At 43.6% G+C, this 7614-nt stretch overlaps 1 long non-coding RNA gene across 1 annotated transcript; it reads left to right on the top strand.

The window, feature by feature from the left end:
- The first annotated feature begins 5036 nt into the window (after window positions 1–5036).
- LOC118159029 lies at window positions 5037–7540 on the top strand. Its single transcript, XR_004746973.1, has 2 exons — window positions 5037–5834; window positions 7479–7540. It is a non-coding gene; the product is annotated as an uncharacterized LOC118159029 (long non-coding RNA).
- Window positions 7541–7614: the final 74 nt, after the last annotated feature.

Raw genomic sequence — 7614 nt, 5'->3', positions numbered from 1 at the left:
TGTAATAAATTAGTGGGGGTTTGTTCATTGTCTTTGAGGAATTTGGAGGATCTGCTGAGGAGATAAGGGTGCACAATTTAATGGCCTTGATAAGGGGGAGGATTAAGCAAACAGATAGCAGGAGGGGGTGTTGGGTAAACATCCTTGAGTGAAAACAGACTCTGTGAAGTTCCTTACCACAAGACATCCTTTTTGCCACTTCACTTCCCCCACCTGAACACGAGCACAACGCGTGATCACCGGCAGAGGAACAACGACCCCCCTCTCAACAATAGACTGCGCAGCCTCAGCCAGTTCAACAAGTCCTGACAAGCCGGAATTCGACTGCTATAAAACAGCAACCCTGGAAAGGGAAGTTGCGTGCTGTTGCGGAGCGGAGACTCCCCAGCCGCCCAGCGCTGTTTTGCTTGTGTCTGCTTACTTGATTAATAAAATAATTTCAATAGACCAGAAAATTGTGTGGTCTAATTTATAACAATTTGGTGCCGTGACTCGGATGAAGGCGGATTGAGCAGGAATCCCTCTAGGGGAGGCGCCCTGCCGATTTCGGCGGCCCCAGAAATGGAAACTCCTGCTCGAGCCCTTCACCGACGAACCCAAAATTTGACACAAGCAAATAAAACCGGTAAACCCCAGGCAATCTTTGTGCACGAAGACCGAACGAAGACCCACGGGGTGGGTAAGTATAGGCCGGTGTTCCGTTCGGTTGGGGTTGGGTATCCCGGAGCATAACGCCTGAGACGTCCAGAGACGTCACGTGTGAGACGTCCAGTGGGACGAGGCGAGTGCGGACCCCTCGGTAGTGCGGTTCCCACATCCCGCGAGGGACTGGGCCACGAAAAGGGGGAAGCGTTGTGTGTGTGTGTGTGTGAAGGTGCTCCGGAAGATGGGACAGAAGAAAAGTAAGCCTTCTGGTCCCATGGGTAAGGGAAACTCTAGTGTGAGTTTACCGGATAGTCCACTGGGACTAATGATTAAAATGATTAGTGATTCCCCTTCTAGGCGGGGAAAGAGTAAAGTAAAGTGAATATGCACACCTTTGGATTAACTCAGAAACTGGAGCTAATCTGTATCTCCTAAAAGAAAAAGGAGGGAAAGGGAGACGTGGCACCACCTCTCTACATAACTCCTCCTATGCCCATGGCCCTCTCCCTTCCAGAACCCGCTGATCCCCAATTTTCAGGGGAGTCAGTGAGATTGACTCCAGTGCTCAAGGGCCAGTAATTAGGAGTCAAACTAAGTAACAAAAAACTTGCCAGACATCCCATCTCAGGCAGGAAACAGATGGACAACAAGGACACAAATTAGCTCAGACTGATAAGGACATTGCAAACTTGCAAAATCACTACATTCTAGATAAAGGGTGAGAAGTATACTATGAGGAAGACATATGGCCTTCCTCCCAAAGACCACTGCCCACCTCCTGAAGACCCCTGCCCACAATTCTTGGAAGAATCTGTGCAAATACAAAGGACTGATAAGCTAATTACCATAAGAAGCGTGAGTAGGCGAGTTCAGGTAATGAATATGTATAGGCGTTAATTGAATGTTCGTTGTTCTGCTGTGAGATAGTTTGTCACTTTGGGTATGTACGTTAGGTGGAAGGATCCCCCGTGCATCCAGCGCTGTCAATAAAGAATACTTTGTCACTAAGAAGAAATTTTGACTTCGTTCTTTAAATCAATCTGGCACCCCAGATGGGACAACCTCTCTGCCCTGCTGCAGGACCCGCTGGGAATAGGACTCCCTAGGGTACCCCCGGGATTTCCCAGAGGGACTCCTTGACTCAACGGATCACTGCGGAGGCAGACAAGGACCCCATCGCTGTAAGTGACGATATTCTTTATTTTGGTTTGTTTGTTTGGTAGACCGGTCATTTGGTGCTGCCTGTAAGTCAGAAGGTAACCTTCTTCAGGGTAGTGTTGGTGTATACTTTTGTGGCTAGCATCTTAAGTATACGTTGGACCTGTTTTGATGGCATTTAATTGCCATTGGGAACCTTGGCAAAAGGTTTGCCTTTAAGGTTTATTTGGTACTGTGTTACTTATTTCGGTTTTCTGACCTATTGAATGCGGAATTTGACTCTGATTGTTGTTAGTGCGATTCTAGCTATATTTTTGGTAATAATAATGGTTTCTTGGTGTTGCTGTAAAAAGATACCAACATGCTGCATTTTGTAAGTGTTAAAGGGGTATCTTGAAAGTGTGAATTGAAAAAAATGGGAGGAAAACAAAATGGTGGAATTGTAAAGAAAAGTCCTTTAGGATGTGTTTTAAGTCATTGGAAGGATATTGGAGGGTCCGCTGGTGGAAGCATGAACAGAAAAAACATTGATAAAATATTGTAAACAATGGTGGCCGCTTTGTGGAGAAAATTGGCCTTTTAATGGAACTTTAAACTATAATACTTTGTTAAAGTTAATGTTTTTGAGGAGAGAAGGGAAATGGGATGAAATGTTGTATACTGCTATGTTGTTTCAGCATCTTGGAGGGAAAAGGTATGGAATTAAGTTGGCCTCTGACTGAGCTTTTGGTGCTGGCATTAGAAAAGTACAGGCTGGAGAAAGATAAAGGAAGTGTTAAAAGGGTTGTGGAAGGTGTTAAAGGTGTGGCATGTAGTATTTGATAAAGCTGTTTGAAGTTGAATGAGCAGGAAAAGAGGATGTAGGGATGTTAATAGTTCTGCCTCAACCCGAGGCTGAGATCTCAAAATCATGGGTGTGAGCCCTCTGGGGCAGAGGGACCATGATGGGTCCAAAAGAGTTGTCATGGAAACAGAAAAGCAGTTAACTCTTAAAACAACCTGAGTTCACATGTGAGCTCAGATTGCCAATGGGATCGCTCAGGGAACTTTCAACGATTGCATTCCCCTGACCGACCCCCCCCAACTGAGACCCTAATCACCCCGGAAATTATGAACAGCTATACAGAAATCTGGTTAAAATGGGAATTGAGAATTTGTTCCAACAAGATCCAAAAGAAACCCCTATGGAATTTTTGAACCAACTTTTGAAATGCAATGAAGAAAAATAAATAAATAAATAAATTTTGGATGTGGCTTCAGAAAACAGAGGTAATTGGCTAGCCTCTTTCTAGGGCAATTAGCCCCCTGATATCAGAAAGAAATTGTCTTAGGCTGCAGGATAAACTTACAACAGCCAGGAATAAGGGAGACCTGGGGCATCTACCCTAGCAGGTCCACTGGTTGAAATAAAGCTAGGGAACGAAGAGAGAGGCTTGAATTTTTGTTGGTTAAGGGAGCTTCTTTCTCTGTGTTAATGTCTGTAAATGTAATAGGAGTAACTGGCCAACAGGAAAAGGCATTTTTTTTTTGCAATGCTTGAAATTTAATTTGGGAAAAATGATTGGAATTACAAAATTAGAAAAATAGTCAAGTTTGGTTCATGGTACTAGATTTAAAGGATGCCTTTTTCTGCCTGCCCGTGGCAAATGAAAAACAGAAACTCTTTGCCTTTGAATGGGAAAATCCTAATAGAGGACGAGAAACTCAGATTACTTGGACAGTGTTACCACAGGGGTTCAAAAATAACCCCACCATATTTAGGGAACATCTAGCCTGTGATCTTGAAGTTTTGACAGACCCCTTCGGGAAAAGGGGACACTGTTGCAATATACAAATGATAGCTACTGAAGAAGAGGAGGAATGTGTATCATGGACTATTAGTTTACTAATATATATATATATATATTTTCAGCACTAATACTATGAACCTAGCCTCTTTCCTCAGTAACTGTTCCCAGATCGCCAGATCTTGCATCAAGACCATGAACACGGTATACTCCAGCTGACCAGACTTCTAGGAAACACCCCTAGAAGATGTGGAGGATTGGTACATAGATGGCAGCAGCTTCGTCCGCCAGGGATTTTTGCTTCACAGGATATGCGGTAACAAACATCAGCCCAAAAGGTGGAAATCATCACCTTGATAAGAGCTCTTGAGCTGGCAAACATTTGGACAGATTTGAAATACACCTTTGGTGTGGTGCATGTACACACCTTTGGGAAAATATGGGAAGAGAGAGGATTTATAAATTCACGAGGAAAAGGACTAATTCATCAGGAGTTGATTCTCCAAGTTTTACAAGCCATCAGGGAGCCTAAGGAGATTGCGGTGGTGCATGTAAAAGGACACAAGCGAGGGCTGAATCCCCAAATCAGAGGTAATAACTTAGCTGACCAGGAAGCAAAAAGAGCAGCTCTCATGGGTGTATATGAACTGACTAAGAGAGCAGACTGCCCGAATTGTGGCAAGGGGAAGGATTTAAAGAAATTTCCATGCTATGATTGCTGGAAAGACTGGGGAGTAGAAGGGATTGAATGTAATTGTTTGGAGGAGGAGAGTCCGCCTTACAGGAAGTGTTACAAGCATGGCCCAGCTAAGTCTTTATGTTCTGGTGGGCACGCCCCCCTCCCCTTGTTTTGTTTTACTACTGTAGAAAAGGAAAAGATGACACAAATGGGGATTCGAGAAAGTGAAAAAGGAAAATGGGTACTACCTGACGGACAAGAAGTGTTACCAAAATCAGTAGCTATGAGGGTGCTACGGAGATTTCATGAACAAATGCATTGGGGTGCTCAGGCGTTAGTAGATCAATTCGCCAATAATTATATGTGTATAGGGATATATAACATAGCAAAGGGAATTGTTAATGGGTGTATGATTTGTCGGAGGGTAAATGCTAAAAATATGAGAAAAAGGGTTCTGGGAGGACGAGAATTAGCCCACCGACCCTTTGCAAGAATTCAATTGGATTTTACCGAACTTCCCAAAACAGGAAGATACAAATATTTGCTGGTAATCATAGACCATCTTACAAATTTTGTTGAAGCATTTCCCACGACAAGGGCTACAGCACAAACCGTAGTGAAAATATTGTTAGAAAACATAATTCCCCGATATGGGATTGTAGAAGCAATAGATTCTGATAGGGGATCACAATTTGTGTCAAAAGTGTCCCGTGACACAATGAAAGCTTTAGGAATCAAATGGGAATATCATACTCCCTGGCATCCTCAGAGCTCGGGGAAAGTAGAACAGATGAACGGGGAAATTAAAAAGCAACTTACTAAATTAATGTTAGAAACGAAAACCTCTTGGATAAAGTGCTTGCCGCTAGCTTTGTTAAGTATACGCGTGAAGCCCAGGACTGATCTGGGAATCTCCCCTTTTGAAATGCTGTATGGTATGCCTTACGATCTTGAGATACCCCTTGATCATCCCCACCTACAAGATGATCAATTAAAACCTTACCTCACACAATTGATAAATAGACGCAGGGAATTACAGAAAAAGGGTTTAATTGTGCAACGTCCTCCTTTGGATATGGCAATCCACAAGATACAGCCTGGAGATAAGGTCCTGATAAAAACTTGGAAAGAAGTTACATTAACACCACAATGGGAAGGCCCCTATGTTGTTTTGCTTACTACAGAAACAGCTGTCCGGACTGTGGAGAAAGGATGGACACATGCCAGCCGTGTTAAAGGACCCATCTGTGACGAGAAGTGGGAGATCGCTCCAGGAAACAAAGACCTGAAGCTCACATTGCGACGAACTCGATAGGTACCGTGGGTTAAGGTAGAGGCTCTCCCCTGAAGAACACTACTGCTGCCGAGAAGAACTAAAACCTCGTAGTTGGCTGCAACCCAACTGACGAGTGAGGCAGAGGAGTGAATAAGTGGGGAAAGAAATGGGCCTCAGCCATTCCTATCGGTATTTAGGGGTTCTCGCAGTGATTTCATCCTGCATAGCGACTCAACACCACCCCCACCAACCCTTTAAATGGACTTTAAGTCGATTCGAGGATCAACAGGTTATTGCTACCCAGATAACATCGGGGGGGCCAAGCTTTACTTCTACACTATGTAAGCTGATCCCGAGGCCCCAATGCTGGGAATATATGGGATTTTATATGTGCCCGAGTTCGAATCCTGGAAAGGGGTACTGCAACTCCCCTAATCAATATTACTGCAGCTACTGGGGTTGTGAGACTATAGCCCCTAGCTGGATACCGGGATACGGTAGAGATAAATACTTAAGGGTCCAATGGGGTCCATATGGGTGCATTCCACCGCAAGGGTGGGGAGGACGTGGAAACTGCAAATATCTTTTTTTAAATGTTACCCAACCCACGGATAGAGGGTGGAACATGGGAAGAGTGTGGGGAATAAGGTATACGGAACCTGGAACTGACAAGGGAGGACTCATACTAATAAAGAAGGAAATACCCGAGACTTCCAAGGTAGTTGGGCCTAATAAAGAGTTATTAGGGGAAGTTTTGATTGCCCAGACTGTAAAGATACCTGGGACTGCCCGACCTACTACAGTGTTTTTCAATAAGTCGACAGAGTTATCCTTTCCCACACTGCTTCCAAGCATTGTGAAAAAGAAAGAGGTTGTACCCGGGAGTAGTATGTGGAAAGTTATAAATGCTAGTTTCCAGGTACTAAATCAAACTAATCCTGAGATAACTGAAGGGTGCTGGCTATGTGTAAGTGTTAAGCCCCCATATTATGAAGCTATAGGGGATATGGGGAGGTCTGAATATTCAAATGAGTTAAATCCTTCCAAATGCAGTTGGGGTCAGGAAATCGGGATAACTTTGACTCAAGTTACAGGAAAAGGTAGATGTGTCGGCACAGTTCCAAGAGATAAAAATGATCTGTGCCATGTCACTGAAAAAATGGACCGAACCCACAAATGGTTAATTCCTGCAAATAACACTAGGTGGGTATGTTCATCGTTAGGAGTCACTCCTTGCATATCTTTAAAATTGTTTAGCACATCTCATGATTTTTGTGTACAGGTGGTCATTATACCAAGGATTCAATACCACACTGAAGAGTATATGTATACCCATCACACAGTGGCTGAATACCATCTGGTAAAGAGGGAGCCTATTACGGCCGTCACCTTAGCCACTTTAATGGCTCTCGGGGCTGCAGGTGCAGGAACTGGAATTGCTTCCCTGGTAAAACAAAGCCAGGAATTTACTTCTCTGCGCATTGCCGTAGATGAGGATCTGGCCCGTATAGAGCAATCAATAACAGCTCTGGAAAAATCGGTTAGGTCATTATCTGAAGTGGTACTCCAAAACCGTAGAGGGTTGGATTTGATTTTCTTACAACAAGGAGGACTGTGTGCAGCCCTGCGTGAAGAATGTTGTGTATATGCAGATCATACTGGGGTGGTGAGAGATACAATGACTAAATTGCGGAAAGGATTAGAAAAACGCAAAAGGGAAAATGAGGCTCGTCAGAATTGGTATGAATCCTGGTTTAATTACTCACCTTAGCTTACTACCCTGCTATCAACCATAGCGGGGCCCTTGTTGTTACTTATATTAGCACTGACTTTTGGACCATGTATATTCAATCGAGTAATTGCAATTGTAAAAAGCCGATTAGAGGCAGCTCATCTTATGCTCGTGCGTGCTAAGTATGAATCTCTTGAGCAGGAGGACAACGCAGAAACTTTGATGCTCAGCAAGCAAATATTGCAAAAATTCAATGAACAAAATATGTTAGAAAAAGAAAAAGGAGGGATTGTAATAAATTAGTGGGGGTTTGTTCATTGTCTTTGAGGAATTTGGA

The sequence above is a fragment of the Oxyura jamaicensis genome, unplaced genomic scaffold (genome assembly GCF_011077185.1).
Source record: "Oxyura jamaicensis isolate SHBP4307 breed ruddy duck unplaced genomic scaffold, BPBGC_Ojam_1.0 oxyUn_random_OJ65517, whole genome shotgun sequence".
NCBI classification, from domain to species: Eukaryota; Metazoa; Chordata; class Aves; order Anseriformes; family Anatidae; genus Oxyura; species Oxyura jamaicensis.
This window is presented reverse-complemented; position numbering and strand designations above follow the sequence as displayed.